At 36.3% G+C, this 21,917-nt stretch overlaps 1 long non-coding RNA gene across 7 annotated transcripts in view; it reads left to right on the forward strand.

The window, feature by feature from the left end:
* The window catches only part of LOC110404437, a 249,209-nt gene that overhangs the window by 188,547 nt on the left and 38,745 nt on the right, over positions 1-21,917 (forward strand). For all 7 annotated transcript variants that reach the window (XR_002442250.1, XR_002442244.1, XR_002442249.1 and 4 more), the window contains one exon: positions 2,498-2,571. This is a non-coding gene — a long non-coding RNA (uncharacterized LOC110404437). The remainder of the gene's footprint in view (positions 1-2,497; positions 2,572-21,917) is intronic.

The following is a 21,917-nucleotide window of genomic DNA, read 5'->3' on the forward strand; positions in this document are numbered from 1 at the left end:
GTAACAGGAATAATATAATAGTAAATGCTTTCCAGATATGTCTCCAAATGATGCATTCTTAAACTGATATTTTTAAAATGAGCTGGAAAGGTAGCACCACAGTGGGACTTGGGACTTTGCACTTTGAAAGGTTTATCTGTATCCTGCCACAAGGTAGACTGTTTTTAGCTTGACTAAGCACTAACAAACCTACATGACATTTTGAGTGGAAATCACTTGAATTCATACAGCTGAGAGCTGGCAGAGAGAGCTTGTGCTTGTCTATACTCTAGATTTTCAGCTTAGGTCAACCAGGAAAGAAATAAGGGAAAGATCCCAGGATGCATGGGTTTCTGTGAAGTACTCTGTTCAGTTTAATTTCCCATGGATAGGTGTCCATTAATACCAGAATTGTCACATCTTGTACCCAAACTGACACAGCAGGACAAAGAAGCAATTATGATGTCTATCCTTTATTTTTTAAAGTATATATTTCACTGCAACATAAATTTCATCTGGCATTTTAGATTGTATTTAAAAGCTACCCTAAAAACTCTTGTGGATGAAATAATGATTTTAAGAGAGATTTCTCTGTTAGAAAAAATGTGCATATCTTTCAATTAGTTCTCAAGCTTTTTATTAATAAATGTTCTAACAACATGGCTTTTAAAACACTGCTTTTCAGTACTCTGGTGTTGAAGACTGTGTCAGATTTCAGGTGGAAGGAGATGATTTGAGATTCTGTTGACTTTAAGGCTCTACTCAAGGGGAGAACAGTGCAGCCCTTGAGATTCAGTTGTCTATTTTTCCTCTTACTGTGACTTCCTACTTCATTATAACCTGGTTTCCACAGTCTCTCTTTCAGTGAATTACTGGTAATTTAAACACAGCTGTTTGTTGTTTGGTACAGGTTTTATCCTGTTGAGTTTTCTTTAGTTTCCTAATAAGAATGAGGTTTCATCTATTTGTTCCTTTTTACTGTTTTTTGAAAATTTGGACAGTGAAGCATTTTCCCAAGATGGCAGTGGGAATCCTTCACAGGCTCTGGGAAAACAGTCAAACATGTATAATCACAGCACTAGAATACAAAGTTCTGTGTTGTTGGTTCTTTTTTTTTTTTTGTAGATATGTGTACATAAGTGAATGGACGATTGAATACTATTAGAGATGTGCATTCTTGCAAGACATATCTACTCTATGAAATTTTGACATTTGAGATTTGTAAGGCATTAGAAGATTTTAAGATTAAAACGTTTAAAGAAAGCAGATGGCTTCATCCTAATTAATTTAATGAAATGTATTTAGTATGAAGAAGGAAGAAGGCTAACTGTCTCCAGCATAAAAGCTTTGTAAATGCATTAGCTCCCAAGAGGCCAGCAATCCGAACACTGCCACTGTGCTTATTAGATGAATTAGATGTTGTCTTCCTTCATTCCTTAAAAACTGTGAGATAGAATAACTTCTGAAGTTCTTCCAATGGAGAAGGATAAACAGGCATCTGCTCTTGCATTGCAGTAATGTTACTATGTAGCAGTGAAAGTTTGATTCAGCGCCATCTTTCACTTCCAAGTTGTCTATTAAGGTTTTAGACTATCGCAAAGATCTAAAATCATAGAATCATAGAATTAGCTAGGTTGGAAAAGACCTACAAGATCATCCAGTCCAACCATCCACCCACCACCAATAACCCCACTAAACCCTGTCTCTCAACGCTAGATCTAAATGTTTCTTGAACACCTCCAGGGACGGTGACTCAACCACCTGGGCAGCCCATTCCAGCACCTGACCACTCTTTCAGAAAAGTAGTATTTCCTAATGTCCAGCCTAAATCTCCCCTGGTGCAACTTGAGGCCATTCCCCCTTGTCCTGTCACTAGTCCCAAGAGAGAAGGGGCCGACCCCCAGCTCACTACAGCCTCCCTTCAGGTAGTTATAGAGAGCGATAAGGTCTCCCCCGAGCCTCCTCTTCTCCAGACTGAACAGTCCCAGCTCCCTCAGCCGCTCCTCATAAGGCCTGTGCTCCAGACCCCTCACCGGCTTCATCATCCCCCTCTGAACTCGCTCCAGGGCCTCTATTTTGAATTCAAATCAATCTTCAACAAAGATCTACTTAACTGTACAGATGTCTCCTTCACATGCATTGTGAAAAGTATTGCACAGTCTTGGACTGTGAGTTGGACTGGCTTCAGAGCATGCAGAACTGGAGAGGGTCAAGGCAGTCGAGGAGCATACGTAATGCTTCTGTGTTCATCATTATACCAGTCAGCAAGTACTTTTTCACTTGCAATTTTAGATAACACCCTAGGGGAAGCCATTTTCCGGAGAACCATACAGCACAGAATGGCAGGTTTCTATTGGTACGGTGCTTGTTTCCTAATCTGCCTGAGATAAATTTTGCACTGTCCTGAGTGCAGTCAACAGTACAAGATTCTGTGCTGTGCATTTTTTTAATCTGTTTTTACTCAAGATGACTATATGACTCAATTCTGTTTTTTCAAAAAGGTTTTTCTTATTTCTAGATTCACAAAAATTAGATGAGAAGAATGCCTATGATCTTCAAATCTGAGTTCATCTATATGTGGACCATGGACAGGTAGGCATATATTTTGAGAGATATTATATTTTAGAACGATTTAAGCAATAGTGAGTTTTACATCTTCCCTGGCAGTCTGTTACAGTGTTCATTTATCCAGAATAATTTTGAACAAAAATTGGTGTACTTGGCCTCATTAATGTAAGGGAAAGAAGGGCTTTTTTAAAGCAACCTCCAGACAGGATTTGTAAACATCAACTTCATTTTTATTTGGTACAAAGCACATTAACAGCAGCAGCAGAGAGAGAGCTAAAATTTTACAAGTAGAGAATTAATCACAGCGGGTGATGACAGGCTGGTAAAGTGTCTCATTAGTAAAAGAATAACAAGGAGTTTAATGGAGAGTCAGTGTTTTGTAAGTATAATAGCCTGGGTTTTCAAAAGGGATTGGTGATTTGGGAATGCCTCTAGTTTTTGATACCAATTCAAACCAGTCAGATTTCAGAAGGCATTAAGAACATTTTTCTGCAGCTGCTTTAAAGTTTTTTGAGGGTGAGCATGCCAAAGACAGATTTTCATTTCAGTCTGAGACACAATCCTTGACTAACACACCCCTAGTTTCACAGTGTTTAAGGATGGATCAGCATGCTTTTAAGAGGCAGATTTGCAGCTGATATAAAATGTCATGGACCCGGACAACGTAGAACAGTGGTAGATTACAGAAACTGACATTCTGTCCCTGTTGTGAACTTTTTGCAGTCGAAAAACACTATATCATTCTAAGTGAAAACTACATGTTATGCAGAAACTTAAACCTCCCCACTCTGCAACAATAGCACTTACACAACACAGTGTTGTGGAAAGGCTTTTTTCCAAACATGCGATCTGCTTGCAACAAACGTAACTAGTGCAAGATCTGTTCTAGAAAAGGGCATAAAAAATACAGCTGGCAGAAGGAGACCTAACCATAAAAGACAAGAACAAGCTGTAACTTAAAGAGACAACTTGGAAACTGGAAGACACGAAAAAAAATTCCTATATTCTTTCAGCTGTTTTGAGGATGAGCCAAGGCTCATGCATGCTGGGTAGTTTACTCTTGTTAAGTATAGCTAATCTTTTCAAACAGATTATCTGTAAAAGCATTTTTTTTCTCTTTAAGTTTCTTTGATAGACTTAAAATATTATTTTGATTGTCCTTTAGTCCCTTGAGTACTTTTTCCTTAACTACTAAGCGTATCATTTATATAGCCACGTAACACAATATACTATAGGTAGGCGTTGTGTGATGTTTTATTTATATTTTACTGTTGATATGTGCCAGAATGATATTTCTGCTGCTTCCAATTTCACCCATTAGACTGAGCAGGGCAGTGGGCAAAGCTTCTTGTAATACCAACAGGCTAAAGCATAAGGGGAATTTAAGCAATGCCTAATTCTTAGAGGCCCTCACCTGGTGTAATCTGTAGCTACAAGTTAGGAGACTAAATAATATAGGAAGAAGCATGCACCAATCCAATTAATGAAATCCAGTCTGCTAGTGCAAGAAAACTGAATTTTTCTTTGATATTCCCTCCCCTGCTAAGTCTATCAAAGTCAAGTAAGAATTTTGATGCCACCCCTATCTATTGAAGTCATAGTGAAAAATTTTTAGTGTTCATTGTGTATCCAAATTATTTCTAGATGTTCAGTTCATAATAAATCTACTTAGGAGTGCTTTGTTCTGATGAACTCATTTAAATGTATTATATTAAAAAATTGCATTTTCAGAAGCTTCTCTAGACACTTCTTAATCGGTTGTCATGGTGATGTCACTGATTACAGTTTTTAATGTCCCATTTGAAGATTATGCACTACTTAATGATCCAAAAAGTAGGTCTAATTTCTTTTTTTTTTTTTCCAAATCCTTTCTGGAATGAATTACAGAGGTTAGTCATAGTAAAAAAATAATGACAAATGCAAATTGTACAATGCAAAGGAAGATTTCCTTAAGATGTTTTCATAAAGTACATTTTCAATAAACATCGCAATAGAATTAAAAAGTTGTCATCACTAAAAATGGGGGTATGAGTAAAAAACACCTGAAATATCCCTGTGCAAGGATTGTCTTCATCTCTCTTTAAAATTACAAAATGGTAATGGTCTGCAGAGCATGTGAAATTATTTTATATTTAAAAAGAATTTGTTGTGACATATTTCTCAGTTCCTGGCCGGACTGTCACTTTGATTTAGGTAGCTTTGCAAGCTGCAGCAGAGATCTAACTGGAAATTCAGTTTCAGCTTCACCTGCACGTGCTCTATGTTTTGGGGAAAAAAGTTCTTGTTACCTTCCCATCTTTAAAGGGTAAAATGTCATGAGTGGTTCCTCTAAAAAGTTTAAAAGCATTCCTTTCATCAACAGTATTTTAAATTTGAAGAGGTATTTTTTGTACACTTTTTTAACCTTTATAGGTGTTATAGACTGTAACAGTTCCTACATGCACATTCTTCTTGTCTATCCAGATAGTCTGAACAAAGCATAAGAACGTCTTATTACAATACAAATTACTGCGTTCTCCGATAAGAAGAACATAATTTTTTATTTAAAAATCAATTTTCATTAAGGTCCATTTCCCAAAAATTCTTTGGGAAGATTACATGGAATACCTGTGAAGTCAATGAGAATTTTAAATGACATAGGATGTGTTTACATCAGTATCTAGATGTGGAGAAAAGAAGGTCACTTCAAAGCTCATTTCCTGGATGTTTTTAATTGCTGTGCTTGGTTTCACACCATGCGTAATTCCAGAGCACCATGAGCTTGATTCCATTCTGTTTAACTTCAAGCAGCAGATCTTTTTGAAACACAGTGAATGCTTGTCCACAGAGCCTCCCTAAAGATAGCCCAGGATAAATCCTCCGAAACATGTGTGATGTGAATGTCAAGTCCTCAGTAACAGCTGCTTTTGTCATCCCATCCTCTACTGTGTCCTAATGTAAATATAGCAATAGCATTTCAGACTGTTGTCAGCATTGTGCATGTGTACCTTTGGAGACTGCTTATCAGGACGGTAGTATTTAGCCTGCTGAGCCCCTGCTCAGTACTCCAGAGCTATTTGTTTCCTCATCTTACTACCTCTTCTGCTACCATTCTGTCTTGCATTCATCAAATTCTGCAGGCCTTATGCTGATTTGTAGCACACTGAAGTCAAGGAATTAGACAAGTGAACTATTTGTTTATTAACAGAGGAATTGTAAAAGTAGGGATTGGAATGAGAGTGGGAAAGAATAAGGAATAACAAAGGAAGAAAATAAGGAAAAGAAACACAGTGAAGATTTTCATTGTTGCAGATTAAAATGAGAGAAAAAGGAAACCAGTGCATTTTATTATGTAGTCTGTTTTGGAAAGTTTTTGCTATATTTGAAATAGACCTATCTCATTCTGGCTGTAACTGGTCTTCAGAGGAGATTCTTTTGGTCTTGCTTACAAAATGGTTTCCATTACCATAACACTGAGTCAGTCTTTAATGTTTCTATTCTCACAAGATACAGAGGTTATATTAGCCCCATTGAACAAATGAAGAACTCTATACACAGAAAGAAAAAACAAAAAACCTTGATTCCTAGAGGTTCAGTGCCTTTTCAGAGGTCAAACTCAGGAAATGGTAGCATGAGTTTTCCTCATTAGAGTATAGTGCCCTGTGATAGCTCTTAATATTCTTTGGTCTTGTACAATTCTCCATGTTATGTGAGAGGAACAGAATGATTATCATTTCTTAACAGGTTTATAGTCTTTGCTGTAAAAAGCAAAAAAAATAAAAACAAAAACAATGTTAGGGCTTTCACAAACACCTTGTCTGCCTCATCAGTACTACGTCCTTCCTATCTGTCTTGGGCTGTTGGGTCCTAAGAGACATCATGGTGATCTCTTCATTTTTTCAGGCCTGGTTGTGTGAAGCAGTTTGCTTCCTCCTTCCTAACTCCACAACTTCATGCTTGCTTGCTATTCATGAGCACATGCAGTGTGCATGCATTCATTGCTGTGTCCACAGGACATACCTTAGGCGAATTTACTTAAGATATGTTGGAGAGAAAATTGTTCACAGGGAATACAGAGCAATTTTCATTTCATCCTTTTCTCCTTTTGAGAGAATGGTCTTTACAATTTGTAAAAATTTTTCCTTTTTTAATTTCTTTTCAGTTATTGCATTTAAATTCACAGCTTCATCAAATGGTTTCTTTTTACAAAAAGATGTTTGCATATCAGGCCTAATCTTTCTTGTTACAGAATTTTTATTCACGTACATTTTAGCTGGTTGAAACTTACCTCTTTCATCATACTTGCATATGAAAAATTGTCCTTTTACCTCATCACAGATCCATGACTTGCATGTTTGGCAGCACGTGTTTTGTATATAGTACTCCAAGTTAACCAAATCTCCAAATAGATAACTGTCCTGATAACCTCCAAAAGTTTTATTCACGTTTATCCATGATGGGTGCGAGCACTATGTAAAATAAATAAATAAAGAATAACATCACAAATGTCTTCTGAGAGATATTAGAAGGGTGCAGCAGAGAAAAACCTATGAAAGTTGCATGAGCTGTGTATTATTATGCATATGCTATAGCAGAAAGAACATTAAATATCTGTTGCTCAACTGCAGCCACAAATACTATGTTTGGCGTGTAATGCAGTCTAGACTGTAGGAAGAGTTTTTATTCAGCAAGTAGTTTAAAGATGAAACCCTTCAGAGCCAAACCTAATTGTCTTTTGAGGTATGTGTTAAGGTCAAAGCTGTTCTTGATGGTGATTATAGTTACCTTCCCATGAAATCTTTGCCATTGTACTAAAAACAGTTTAAAAACTCCTGAATTGTTACTGTTTTCAGCGCAGACAGAAGTGTTTCCTCTTTCTTGTGGCTCTGGGCAGCCTGGTCTAGTGGTTGGCAACCCTGCACTCAGCAGGGGGGTTGAAACTCAGTGATCTTTGAGGTCCCAGCTTCAACCCAGGCCATTCTATGATTCTTTATAGTACATCACACTAATTTAAAAGATGATTATATTTTGTTCTTTTGGTGGTTATTACTGCAGTCAGTCAAAACAAACTTCACAAAAAATGATTAAAAGGAAATAGAAAGAAATAATACATTAAAAAAAAAAAAGGTTATTCTGATCAGGAGACCAACCTACTTAGAAAGTACATAGTAGTTCAGGAATGAAAGCTCTTTTTTGCAAAAGGCAGACATACTTTATTAACATTCATCTCCTCATAAAGTCCTTTCCTCACTCATTAGTAGAGAGAAGAGCTGCCACATACCTTTGTGTGTTTTTGCAAAAGCTTCACACATTTTTGTAGAGTAGGATCTGCCTGAGCAACAGTACTTTTTATTAAAGAAAATAAATGTAACACAGCAAAATACTTCTCACTACCCAGCTTCCCTGGCTTTCAGTTTTCTAGATATGTCAATTTTATTTAGAAAGAAAAAGGAAGAAAAAAAAACCTCAAAGTTCCTATTTCGCGTTCTTCTTTGTTGACCGCTGCTTGGCCCGGTAGGCTGAGACTTGCAGACTCTAACAAATAATCCACCTTTCTGTATGACCTCAATTCTCTTACTTTGCTTTCAGCTTCAAGTCTGCATAAATTCACTTGCTATATCTGTCCTTTTTACCTTCTCAGTCTTGTTCTCCAAAGACAGGATGCGATGGCACACTGACTTTCTGGGTTCTGTCAAAGTGCAGCACCTTGCTGGTAGTCAGCACTCAGTGGCGGAGCACCACAGATTGTCCCCTCAACACTTATGCACCCCTACCATGTCTAGTCTAGATATCCTTCCTGCCTCTACTCATTCCAACAGTATTCCAACAATCAATTAGCTTCCTGTCTCCTTTGGCACAGCATCAAGTCCCCTAGGTTTTCTCGGGATGATCGCTTCTATTTTGTGCCCTGTGTTCCTCTAATTATTATGTAGAAGTATTCTATTGAAAGTATTTATATTTCAGTTAGCTTTAGGAGGACATTTTTGAATGAGTAGATTTCTGCATACGCTTCACTGCAATACCATTGTTAGATATAGTTAAAGAATAAATATACGTACGTTCATAGATGGCCAAATTTTAAGTCCTCTTGCCTCTTTAGCATACTTTGACTTAATGCTTTTTCTTATTTTAGGTGATCTCTCTATATTTTCGCTATATTTGAGAAATTCCAGTGTTCAAACTGACCTCTCTGTGAGTCATTCTCAAATTCTTCATTTTCTTGGCCAAACTTAAAGATAAACATTCCTTCTGTAGGAACGTTCAGTCCAGTTTGCATATGTGCATAGTCATGCTCTGAGAAATCATAAAAATACTGTTTTATCTTCACTTATTTCAGTAGTTTGTGGTTTTGTTGTTTTTTTGTTCGTTGTTGTTTTGCGGAGAAGCATATCCCATAAGAACAAGAGAAATTTTGGAGGGTGAATAATATTTAAAAAAAGTTATTGCAACGCATGGCAGCACTGATATTTAAGTGCTTTCTCTGCTCATGACCACAGATAGTGTATTATATATTTATTATTGTTTAGCTACTATAACTACAATCCTCATTTATTCAAAATAACGGTACATTTATGGTCATACAACAGCTTGTTCAGGCCAAATACAGGTCATTACGCTTCTGTGAAGTACTCATCACTTTGTGGCTTTATATACTGAACATTTCATACTAATTTATACAATTTTTTTTCTCTTTCTCTTTTTTTAATTTTTATTCCTTAATCCAAAAGTGGAAATTTAATTCACCATTGTAAATTGAGTGGCATGCATTCACTCTAATGGTCAAGTGATTAGCTCTTCATGGCAGTATACAGATCTTAAAACAAATATTTATTTGTCATTGAATATTCAGAGAAGATCATAATCTTACTTAATTACATTTCAACAATAAGGTACATGACAGAAAGTTGATTTTCCCTCTAAATTTGAGACTCTTTCCGTACTGGCATTCAATTTGATTAATGTTTACATTAACTGCAATTTATTGGTCACTTACTCAGCAGAAGCTTTCCAAAGAAAGATTATATATGCTAATATGTTACTATTTACATCCCCATAAAACATCCACGGATTACAAGTTGGAAAATACAGGACTAATTAACACTGATCAGCAGATGTGTATGCTGATGTGATATATTGAGAAAATCTGATTTTCAGCTTCATTTAGTCAGAATCAACACGTTGATCATTATTCTGAGTGACTGAGCGGACATCAAAACATACCCATAAGACCCTATTTATACATTCAGTCTTGTTTTCCTATAGCTCTAAATAGGTAGAAATAGGATTAAGTTTCAGATATATCTATTTTGCATTGAATTTGAAAATCAAATTCCATTTACCTAATTGTGTAAGTAAAGATACTTGGAATCTTTCTTACTTTAGTATGTAAATCAATCCATGGAGGATATTGAGAAGACTGATTCACACAGCCCAAGAAAAACATTTCAGTATAGAAGAAAACTGAAATTGCCCTCTTTTTATATATTGCTCTTAAATATTTTTAGTGTGATTAAAATAGGAGATAAGAAAGATATCACTACATAACTAAATCAAGAAGGAAAAACTTTAAGGCAATTGATATGTTCAGAGACCATTACAGGTGTATACAATAGAAAAGGAATAGCTTCCAGTTCTGGTGAACAGAATGTATCAAAGGGAAAAAAAAACACTTATTCTTGTTTTGAACAAGAACGTTTAGACACAAGTGCACCATATGCTAGTGGGCAGCAAGATTAAGGCAGATGTGAAGGTTTGTGAGAGGAACACACAGAAATGAGAAATTAGAATGAAGAAACCGGCTGGTCGTACTCATAGCCCATAATCAGCAAGGAATGTGTCATTCCTGTTTACTTGTAGGCATTGCTGGAAAATGAATAGCATTAAACATTCAGAAATATTCCTTTTCTATGTCTGTGTAATTTTTTAATGGTTGTGATGTCCAAAATAATTTGTATATGTTTTAAAGCTAGGTAATATTTTCGCTTATAATATGCTTTAGCAAGTCAGTCCAATAACTGCAATTTCTGTGTACCGCCCTCAAAGTCTGAACTGGACTATTTTTGAATCAGTTTGAGATTAAATTTAAAATTGGTGGCAACCTCCTTCATGATGTAAGAGATTAAGTTTTTGCCTGCTAAAAGGTACCCCAGAAAACGTGTGCCTGTTTTGTCAGATGCAGCTTTGCCAGCACATGCACAGTCATACAAGTGCTTTCTTTTTCTGCCAATACGAGTGATATGATATATATATTCATGTATATATATCATATATATATTTAATAGTATATCTCAAGGTACATGACATGTATATCTCAGTTTAAGTTGACATTTTCGGCTTTTCAGTTCTGTTAATACAGTGAGTCCTATTCTTGGCACTGTTAAGGTCTCACATACCTACCAGTCTGTACCTCCCATACATACCAGTCCAGCCTTCAATCTCCCCATCTTCCTTGAAGTTTCCTTTTCACAAGCTATAAAAGTCTTTCAGACAGGAGAAAAATGTCATTTTTTCTCATCTGTTGTGAACAAGGTTCAGGTCATCCATGCAGTCTGTTCAGCTACCATAATTGCTTCCTTTTAACAGGCTGGGAATGCTCTGCCAGAATATAAAAGCAAAAGACGGAGATTTATGAACCTGAAGAGCTTTTCTCTGCCTGGTCCAATCTCCAAGCATTTCAAATTTTATTAACCTCTTCTATTATCTGATTTGTTATTCCTGTACATTGTGCCTTGGTTGGACCATCAGTTAATGGTTCTGCTCTCAGAAACAAAGAAAGACTGACATAAGAAAAGAGGGATCTGTCTTTCTTTTCTGGTCAGGAGAACAAAATAAGGCAAGCTGATGTGTGTGTGTCCTTAGCAACTTTGCTACCAGAAATTCTTTCTAAACATTTCTGACTGCAGTCCCTTGATTTTGACAAATGCTTCAGCCATAAAAGTGCTTTTAGTTTCAAAAGAATTTCTATACAGTATTTCTATACAGGAATAGTGTTTCCTCCAGTCTAACCTTCTCACCATGAAAATTTCTACAGAGATTTCAGTAAATGAGTTTAAATTCTTCTGAAGCATGGGAATTACGCTCTCACCGCAAATCTTTGTCTGGAAACAAGTACAGTATTAGTATTATCCACTGACTTTTGTTTTCTGAGTTCATCCAAAAGGAAATAGTTATTCTGGAAGAATATGCGATACAGATATTAGATGAATCAGTTATTTATTTGTCAAATGATGATACATAAAAAAATATATACCCTGTATATTTCTACAGTTAATGAATAAATGATGGAAACAATTGTGTTGTCTTACAAAAGGGAAAATCTTACTTCAATATTTACCAGTACTTTTTATTTATTCAACCATGTGTGTATAACTTCTGTTGTACTTGACCAACAACCAAACCAGAGTCCCAAAAACAAAAGTTAAGAAATCTTCATCCCTTTGTGCTACAGAGCATATAGGGAGTCACAATGCATTCTTCTCAAGAAATGCTACTGAAGTCATATCTTGACTTCCCTTGCGGTGAGACCACTATAAAGCTGCATCTGTGCATCTTGAAGTGCTTAGCTCAAGCTGGCCACTGCTAATAGTGATCCTTCTCAGTTTTGTTTTATGCCAGAAGTTCCATCCAGGAATGACAGAGCTGTATATCTGTATTAGGCATTCATTTATCTTCAGATCCTGTTGACCAATTTAATTTTATATTAAGGCTCTTGAATACAATTCAAACAAACAAACAACAAATCCTCTCAAGATATATTTTCAGTTACTTTGTTAAGATAGAGGCAAATACCAGGTAGAAGTACAAAAAATTTGCCTGTGACAGTTAGGAAGAAGTACCCTAAGTTGTCTATGTACTCATAATTAAAATATAGGAATCTACAAGTCAAGAATACGAGTGCCAGCAAAGAGCAGAGTTTTCTCAGTGAAGTACGTTGTGGAGTTTGGGGCCTTTAGAAGAATACATTTTGTTAACCCAAGGTCATACAGTTATGCAAGTTCATCATACTGTTCATGCAGTGTTCAGATGCCTGACTTTTGAATGCTTGCCTCTGTAGTATTAATAGGGCATTACCATAACTTCCTTTGACACATTTGAACATGATTTTTCACTTCTAAAGCAGTAATATTTGGAAAATATTATATAATTGCAAAGTCTGTATAATCCATTTGTTAGCATTGACTAGAAAGTCTCTCAAAGCCTGCAGAAGTATCAAATAGTATGCTAAGTATGGTAGATACTATTGATTTCATCTTGTCCACAATACGTTTTTATGCTAAAAGTTGAAGATTTTTCAAGTCCAAACAGTGTCTCAAATTCCTGCCAGCACCCTACTTGAAATTGTAACTTTCTTCCAAGTCATTTTCCTTCTATTTTAAAAGCTGTCATTATTCAAATGTCTCTGTATTTCCATATCTTCTTTTTATTTACAGTCACTGGTAGTTGAATGCGTATAGATAATCATGCAACTACTTCCAGTTGCATTTTGTGAGTGGTAGGTCACTGTTTGTAAGATGCAGAAATAATTGTATAACTCAAAGAAAATTTAATGCTGTGTATTTATGCTTGTGTGCACACACAAATGCCCACAGATGTAAATATATATATATACACCATCCTGTCCCGTACAGTTTCAACCTATGCAGTCTTATACTGGGTTCTGTGAGGGTTTTTTTCAGAACAAGATAACCATTTGCATTTCCAATACCATATCAATCTGTAAGTGGTAACAGTTTTTTAAAAAATAAATGAAAGGTCATATGTTGGGAACAAAGAGAAGGAACACCAATTATTTGAATTATTTGCAGCAAATACTGTTTATCATTCATGTCAGCTATGAAAAACTGTCTAACAGCTAAAATTTGAAGAATGCTAACATTTTTATAAAAAGGCTTATCTAGATCTTAATTTCCAATTATCACATTCATACATTGATAATTTAATTTAGTGCAAATTTTGAAAGCAGCAAACCTACAGCTGCCTGCGATACTCTGCGTGGTTTCAATACTTGTTATAATCTGATGTGTAAGTTAGCGTACCTTGAGGAATAGGGAGTCTTCCAATTTATTAGCTGAAGTATCTTACATCTTTCGATGCTTGAAAAAATTTTATATTGACATATCTGGAGTTTTTATTGAAGTTATATTAGTGCTATCTATCAGGGATATGCTAGAAAATCTATAACTTCCACCAAAATGTTGCCCATGTGAGCAATTCAGTTTATGAAGTACAATCTTCTCAGGCTGACTTAGTGCCTCCTGGTTCATTTTTCAAGCTATGTGATGTCTAATGAATTTGTCAAAATAAAAACTAATACACAGTTTCACGTCTATCATCAAATTATGCTTTCCAATATAGGGCTAAAAGTATGAAAAAAGACACCTATATGAAAGTCTGCAAATGGAAAACATCTCAGGTCTATGCTATTCTATTTCCTGTTTTGACACTTCTTTGCAGTCTCAGAGCTGTTTTACTTTGGTTGCAATTACACTGGGAGTTTGTCCAGATAAAGTAATGACACTGTTTCATTATGTGAAGCATGTAGATATTTGTCTGTGGTGCACCATCGAGCCAGTCAATATATTTGAGAAAACATAAATAAAAGGAGAGGTTGAGAGGTCTTTATGACCTTCTTTAAAGCAATCTCAGATCCCATTTTCTAAACCACTAAACAGAGATTTTCAAACTCATTTGTTTTGCCTTACATATTAAGTCAGAACCTTACATCAAGTATCAGGCTGACATTTTTAAATAACAGCATAATGTTTACCCTGTTTATATATGCAGCATTGTTTTCCTCGGGTCTTAAGTTTCTTTGAATAAAGCTAAGAACAGTAAACCTTCAGGAATACTAAAAGGGAAAATGATTTCTCTGTGCCCTGTTTGGCAGTCATCAGTAATGTATGCTATCCTGGCTACCAATTTTCATAATCATAGGCAGTTGTCAGTCATCATAAATCAGTCTCTACTGTGACCTCTGTGGGACTAAGCAGGTCACTGCAGAGTGCTTCACATGTTTTATTTTTTCTCTTTTGATGGAGTGAAATAATGACACGGTGGTGAGAGGAGAGTTACAAGACCTGTAACTTCAATCAGATGCCACGTATGCACTCCCAGGTACAGACAGGGCTTCAGGACTACAAAGCTGTGTTTTCACTGCAGCTGATCCAGCCAGCAATTCTCTGGCCTTTCCACATGTAAGTGTGATGTTCAGGAACTCTAAGCTGATAAAACATATTAAAAACACACTGGGGAGGCACTGCTGATTATGGAAAGTAAACCTTAAGGCTCAGAGAGGCTTCTTGTAGAGAATATGTAACCATCAATAGACATATTCTTGTATTTCATCATTAAAAGTGTATTTTAAGTGTTTCTTTTGTAAGCCTGTAGTGTCAGCTGCTGAGCTGAAATGATGCGGCTTTGAATTTAATGGAGTGATGCTGATTTATGTCCACTGATATATATTTTACACATGTGGATGCTATCACTACCAGACATGGATGGAATAACATTTAAATGCCTTGAATTCATCTGAACAAATAAGTTGTTGGCCTGTAAAAACGTGTGCTGTTAATAGCTTACCATGATACTGTGTGTAACCTTAACAGGCAGGAGTGTAAGCACAACCTTAGATACACATGTAATTGTGCGGGGTCAGGAATATAACATTGGAGCACGCTGGTACCAAACAGTAAGTGCCATCCCTAAGAAGTACACAGTGTACTGCAAAAAGCTGCCTATTTGCTGGCCAGGATAGTGCCAGTCCCAGGCTAGTCTCTGGATAGTCAGTAGTGCAGGCAGGCTGTGACAACTTTTCTGCTGTTTTAGCGTTTTTCCATGCTTGTTCAGAAGATGATACTGCTGGGATAGTCAGCAGAGCCTGCAACACAGTAATAAAACATGATTATAGATTTTTGTTTTGTTTTGTTTTCAGGCAGGGTTCAAGTAACTGTCAGAAAAAAAATAAGTAGAAGAAGGCAGAGGACTCCCAGTGAAATGCTGACTATAGACAAATCTGGGAATAAATAACAGAGGTAACATTGAAAGATGGTCTGTTATGGTCTTAAGATTACCCCAGAGGGGTTAATTGAGTTTTTCAAAACATTTTCCATTGGTTTCAGATGGTAACATCTAACTAATGAGTCAAGAATGAAGCTTCCTTGAAGGTACATTCATTAGCATAATTATGTTCATTAACATAATACGTTCATCACTTAATACAGATCTGATTGGCTTACTTAGGATTAAAAGCCTGGAGCTGCAAAACTGAAGATGACCTTTTCTATGAGCGGGCAGACTTTTCTGCTCAAAAGGTTTGTGATCACAGGGTCCTGGAGACCCATGTTTTCACCAGTGCTTGCAGTGTGTTTTTGTTCACCACTACAGCCTCAATAATAAAGGTTCTCAGAGTTTCTTTTCAGTGCCAGAACATCTAATATTTGCCAGTCAAGTTCCTATGAGACAGTGTTGTGCATAGGAGTGTATTCTGGAAATAGTTAATACAGGAACTCTGAGTTCATTTATTCTTGATAATAACAGCACACTAGGTTGGCATCCTAATGTCCTATTTTTCTGCTTAGTTGGAACCTGTCATGTACATGTTAACATTAACAGGAAAGCTGAATATGAAACTTGACTTTGCTACCTAGAACATTAAAATTTCAGTAAGTTCAAAAAAGAAAAATGCAAACATTTGAGAGGTCATTTTGTGTGTTCATTTTTTTTCAGTGAATTGCATGCAGATTTCTTTATATCATTTATCTCTCATAATAGCTTAATTTGGACTCCTTCCAAATTAAAATGGAGACAAAGTCATTGTTTTGCTGTTTTCAAAAGAGATTTCGTATTACTCATATGAAATAGAGCAAGGTCTTGAATACTGAAAAGAATACACAATTTCCTTCTGGTAGCTATGCTGGCAATTGAGTTACTATGTTTCCCTTGCTTGAATGGCTAAAGAAAATAATGGTTTTGTCCGTTCAAATGGCACTGTTGAATCCAAGAGTTGATTTCAGCGATGGGATTCATACATCATGCTGTCTTAGTCCGCATATGGGTTCTTCTTCTAGAAGAGTTCTTTGATGGATTCCTGTGTGATAAAACGCATCACTCTGCACCTTATATTGCTTCCATTGCATTCTCTACACGGCAAGGGCAGAATAAGTCAATAAACTCTGCTTATCTCTGGAACATTCCCTTTTAAAGGTAGTATATGATGTTATTACTAAAGTCATAGTTTTCAAAGTTGGTAGGACGATATTTCTTTCTTTTTTTTTTTTTTAAAAAAAAGAGTTTTGATACGGTAATATTTACCTAAGTACTGATTGTTGTCCCTACCTGTGTAAGCTCAGTTGTCAGCAGATTGCATGCTAATTTAATACGGCTGGTCCAGTCAAGCCAGAAGAAAAACCATATCACTGTGGCAGCTCCATAACTAGCACCCATCACTTGTGAGGTGAACTCATAGGAAGTTGTCATAAAACTAAGGCTGCTGTATGGTTGCTTTAAAATTTCTGCTCTAAGCAATGTCTGTCTGTAGCTAAGTCCAATATCAGCTTCTGATGAAGGCCCAGCTGAAGTCTGCTGAGTGTTTCGGTTATGTAGTGTTTTGCAAGGGGCACATCAAAGATGCCTGAGGGTAACAGCTTAGCCTTCTGTGGTCATGCTTCAAGATGATGCTCCCACCTCTTATGTATCCTTGTTCCTTCTGGGAAGATCACCAAGTTCACTTTCAGTTTAACAAATTGTGACTTTGATTACAACTGGGAAATTCCGCTGATATTCCTGGGTTTGCATGAGCACTAAAATTAAAACATGACCAAATGCTACTATCAAATAATATCAAGTAACAATAGAGATTACAATTGTAGGCATTTTTAGTAACATTGCACAATAATATGGAGTACTTAGTGAAATTTAAGTAAGCAAAATGCCAGTGTTTCTATTGGAAAATGTCTAGGACACAACTACAGTCTTTCATATTTTATTTGTAATATATATACTATTTGTAATATTCTCCTCTGTAACAAGTGACAAGAGGAGATCAGAGACGCCTTTAACTCTTACCTTGAAGATGAACACAATTTATACTGTCTTTTAAATATTAACTAGTGAGTACTCTCTGTTTTCCTGCACTGTAAGTAACAGTAGTAATAATTAATATCAAATGCTCTTATGAACTTTTCAAGGCATGGATTTCAATGAACTCTGCAGAAATATGAAAGTGTTATTATTTCCCAGTTTTGCAAATAAGGAAACTAATGTGGTTTGGGTTAGTGATTTGCCTAAAAGCACACACTGATATAATGTACTTCTAAGAATAGCACTCACAAGTTTTTGGCTGTCAGCCAAAAGATCTCTTCACTAAAGTACTTTGCTTCTGATACCTATGTTAAAACCCATGTAGCATTGATATAGATATGACTGAAAAGGAAGATCACCATTTCCTGTATGAGCACCACTATCCTTTTCAGAACCTCAGAGTCTGTTATCATAGATATCAGAGGTTTCTCAGTATAAACAGACCTAAGCTGTTGCTCATTTGACAAGTGGGATCATGGTCCTCAATTCTTGGATGATTGTATGCTGGAATACTGTTGACATGTTTTAGCATACTTTCCTCTGTGTAACTCTTATTGTTATGCCCATTCTTCTTGAAGGTTTTTGCTTAATTGATAGTAAGTACACACAGGGCATTAAAACTTAAAAGTTTATTTCAAAGTAGAATAGAGTTAAATTCAGTGTGAATGGTGAAATACACAGCAGTGACTGCGCGATAAACATGAGAATAGAAAGCCCTGCAAGTGTTCTGCTTATAGAATAAGTCTGGCATCACTGGCCTCATCAGAGATGTGCCAGCATCTCTGTCTGCCCCATCATTTATTCATGGAAATGTAGTCACTAGATACAGCTATAATAGTTAAAAATAATAGTAAAAAATTAATGGAAGGTAGAAAGTCACTTGTAATTTCTTTCCTTGAGTACAGAATAGAGCAAAATTTTAACAGCTTTATTACTTACAATAGTAAAAAATGAGAAAATAAATGTATCCACTGATTATATATGCTTAAAGCATGCTTTCAGATGTACCAAAGCAACTTAAAATCTCTTTTTCTTTTTTTTTTTTTTTTGGACACATCTCTGATAGCTGTTGAGGTAGCAGTGTAGAACCAAAATACGATAATTACTGAGTTTTGAGAAGCTCCATTCAGTGCTGACTAGTCCAGGGTTCAAATCTGTTGAGGCCTTTGTTGTCCCTGCTTTTGATTTTGTTGGTGTTGAGAACGTGGTCAACCCAAACTACCTGAAGGTAGCGTGAGTCTGGTGAAAGATGTGCACCCACAGCCTGTGCACCTTAAGGCTTATGTTTTAGGCATGATCTGGCCAAAAAAGGAAATGAGCTAAATCATTTATAAATTAGGAGTGAAATTCATAGATAAATTCAAGTGGTTAAATTCTGCATTAGGAGAAAAAGAGTTGATACCTGGGAATGTATTTTGGACATGCTGCACACCGGAGGCGTGGATAAGGCTGAAACTGCTGCTTCTCTTGTGCACTCTTTCTAACCTTTGCTCTTAGTCCATCCTTGCTCTTAGAACATCTACCTCTGAGCTGCAGGTCCTGAGACTCAGTTATGCACTTAAGAGCATTGGTAAATGGCCGAGTTAGGGAGATCTGGGGAGAAGAGAATGATAAAGGAAGTAACGTCCCTAGGAGACAATAACCACCAGAGTCTAAAATAGTGCTTTTGAACCTGGAACACAATGCAGCCAGGAAATCAAAGGAATTAAGCTAGTCAGTACTATGGAGTATTTGAATTTACTAAAATGGATAAAAGAATACCAACACTTTCCAGTAGCTTGGCCAATGAACAGTGTAGTAATGCTTTTTATAAGTGTTTTTAAGTTCTGGCTGCTTCATGGCTTCCTTCTTCAGGAAGCACAGCATGCTAAGTGTGCATATGTTATGCCTAATTAATTGGAGTTTCCAAAAACACAAGCAGAAATTAATGTCTAATTCACAAAATTGCAAAGGCTATAAGGCACTCTTCCGTATTGGAACATGATGCCCTGGAGGGTTTGGGGCCAGAAGGCTATCTACTGTATTTTAGATGTCTTTCAGATATAGGTGGCTGTTGCTATTCCTGGTGATTTTTTTTTTTTTTTGAGTGTTTGCGTCTGCTTATTTCACATTGTAGGAGTCAAAGTAGAAATCTACACATCAAACACAGCACCTAAAGCTGACACTGGCTCTCAGGAGAGAGTAACTTCCTTACTGTTCAGGGAGAAGAAATCAAGCCTCTTTGTTCTCCTGAGACATGTATTTTGTTTTGAAGATTCATTGAAAAGGCAAAGGTGTATGGACGTATAGTTATGGCAGTATTTCTTTTCCCCAGATATGCCCTTAGAAAGAGCTGTGTGGTTTTTGGTTTCTTGCAGTAAGAAATGAACCCAGAGTTGTGAATTACAGGTTTTGCAAAGAGACTAAAACTTAATCTAAGTTGCAAGCAAGAAATAGGAGCCTAGGCAGAAAGTGGCTGGAGAATATTGATGTAGTTTCCTTTCAAACAGTTTCCTGTTCTCCTAAGGCAGCACAGTAAGTGCCTGCCTTTTACCCTTCCATTCAGCATTTATCATCATTAATTGCTGAAACCACATTTCCCAAAGTCTTAAGAGAATATTTGTATTCTTTTATTTGGGATATTTTTCAAGGTTTTTTTTTTGTTTGTTTGTTTTCTCATCTCTAACCAAATCCTGTCATTCTCTAAAACTAGTCTAGTAGCATTTTAAGATTCGTTTCCCTCCTCAAAGCTTTCCTATATGTTTCCTGCATTCTCATCATGACGTATTTTCTTAGCACTGCATTACTTTAATTTGTCCACTCAGTATCCAGATTGGATACCATTTTTTTTTAATTGAATCCATGTTGTTATACATTAGATGTCATGCTAAATCATAGTGATGTCATTAATAAAAACAAAGTGTCCAATAATTTTTTGAAAGCAACATGATGCTAAATAGTCTATGAATATTGTTCACTAATGCAGAGGGACCCTATGGTGATTCAAGGAATTGTTACTAATTTGAGCATTGCTAAATATCCACTGAATTTGTCTAATAATGTGAGATCCCACCACGGTTGTCCGGGTGGTGGTGTAGAGCTTCATTCTTTAGTTTACCCGCCATCATTTCTACTGCTGTGTAGTGTGGAAGGATTAACTGCTACCCATTAATGATCGTAGATCCCTGCTTGCATCTGAAGTGTAGATGACACCTTGCAAAACACACTTTTCATTGCCTAGGGTAAAAATTTGTTCTTCAGTTGGTGTAAAATGGCAAGACTGAAAGGGGTTCTACCAGCTGAGGAGTTATCCAAGAATTTTATCATGCTATAGACTCTAGGAACACATTATCAAATACAGTCTTACAAGAGCACTGTTAATATCACAGTAAGAGCAAATATCTGAGAAGTGCAGTCTTATCCAGTATAAATGAGTTTGCTTACATCAACTAAATGTCTTGTCTTTAGGCTGTTGTCTGTGATTAATATTAGTGGTAAATAGCCATAATATCAAACACTTTCTATTAATTGTCACGCTGTTTTATGATACAGTAAATGTCATAGGGAGAAAGGAGTAGTGTTGGGTCCCACTTCTGATTTCCCCAAATCTAATCACGAAGTCTCTGACTGGATTCAGACCTGCGTATACAACTTCATGTTTGGTGACAGTCTGCGTGCCCTGTGGATTTGACTGTATTTTTTTCTGAAAGAGATTGATTAACCATGTTCTTAAAGTGAAGTATTTTTAATGAGCAATTTGAAAAGAGACAAAAGATTTTTACTGACTGTATTACAATTTTATTATCATCATCTGGCTCTTGACTGAGTTCCTCGGCAAACTGCACAGCCTGTTTCACTAAATTACAGTATGGCAACATTACATATTCTGTCTTCTATTAAGTTATCATGCAAGCTACAGCAGATTTAGTTTACCTTGCCAAGCCTCTTTTTCTCTCCTTGTCTATATTTATTAAGAAGCTGAGTTTAAGACAGCCCTGACTGACACTGCTTAGTATATGAGCCTAAACAGTGTGCTGCTGAATTGTTTCTTTATTCACATCTTGTTCCTTGGAAAGCATTCTGGTGCTATTTTGGAATGTGTCTGTTTTCCAGGCAAGAGAATGCATTGACCAGTGGTACTCTATTGTTTAGGAAGTAAAAACTAGGTTAGATTCCATGTGTTGGAGTAACTGGTCTCCTACTTGTCTCTCACTCTTGGAAATCAAAAATTATTTTTTGTCCATCTGCACTATCTCCTACAGCAGATTTTTTTCTTCCCTGTTTAATTTAGCTGGTAAACTTCTGCTGTAAGAACTTTAGTTGGTGATCCACTT

This window comes from Numida meleagris, chromosome 10 (genome assembly GCF_002078875.1).
Source record: "Numida meleagris isolate 19003 breed g44 Domestic line chromosome 10, NumMel1.0, whole genome shotgun sequence".
NCBI lineage: Eukaryota > Metazoa > Chordata > Aves > Galliformes > Numididae > Numida > Numida meleagris.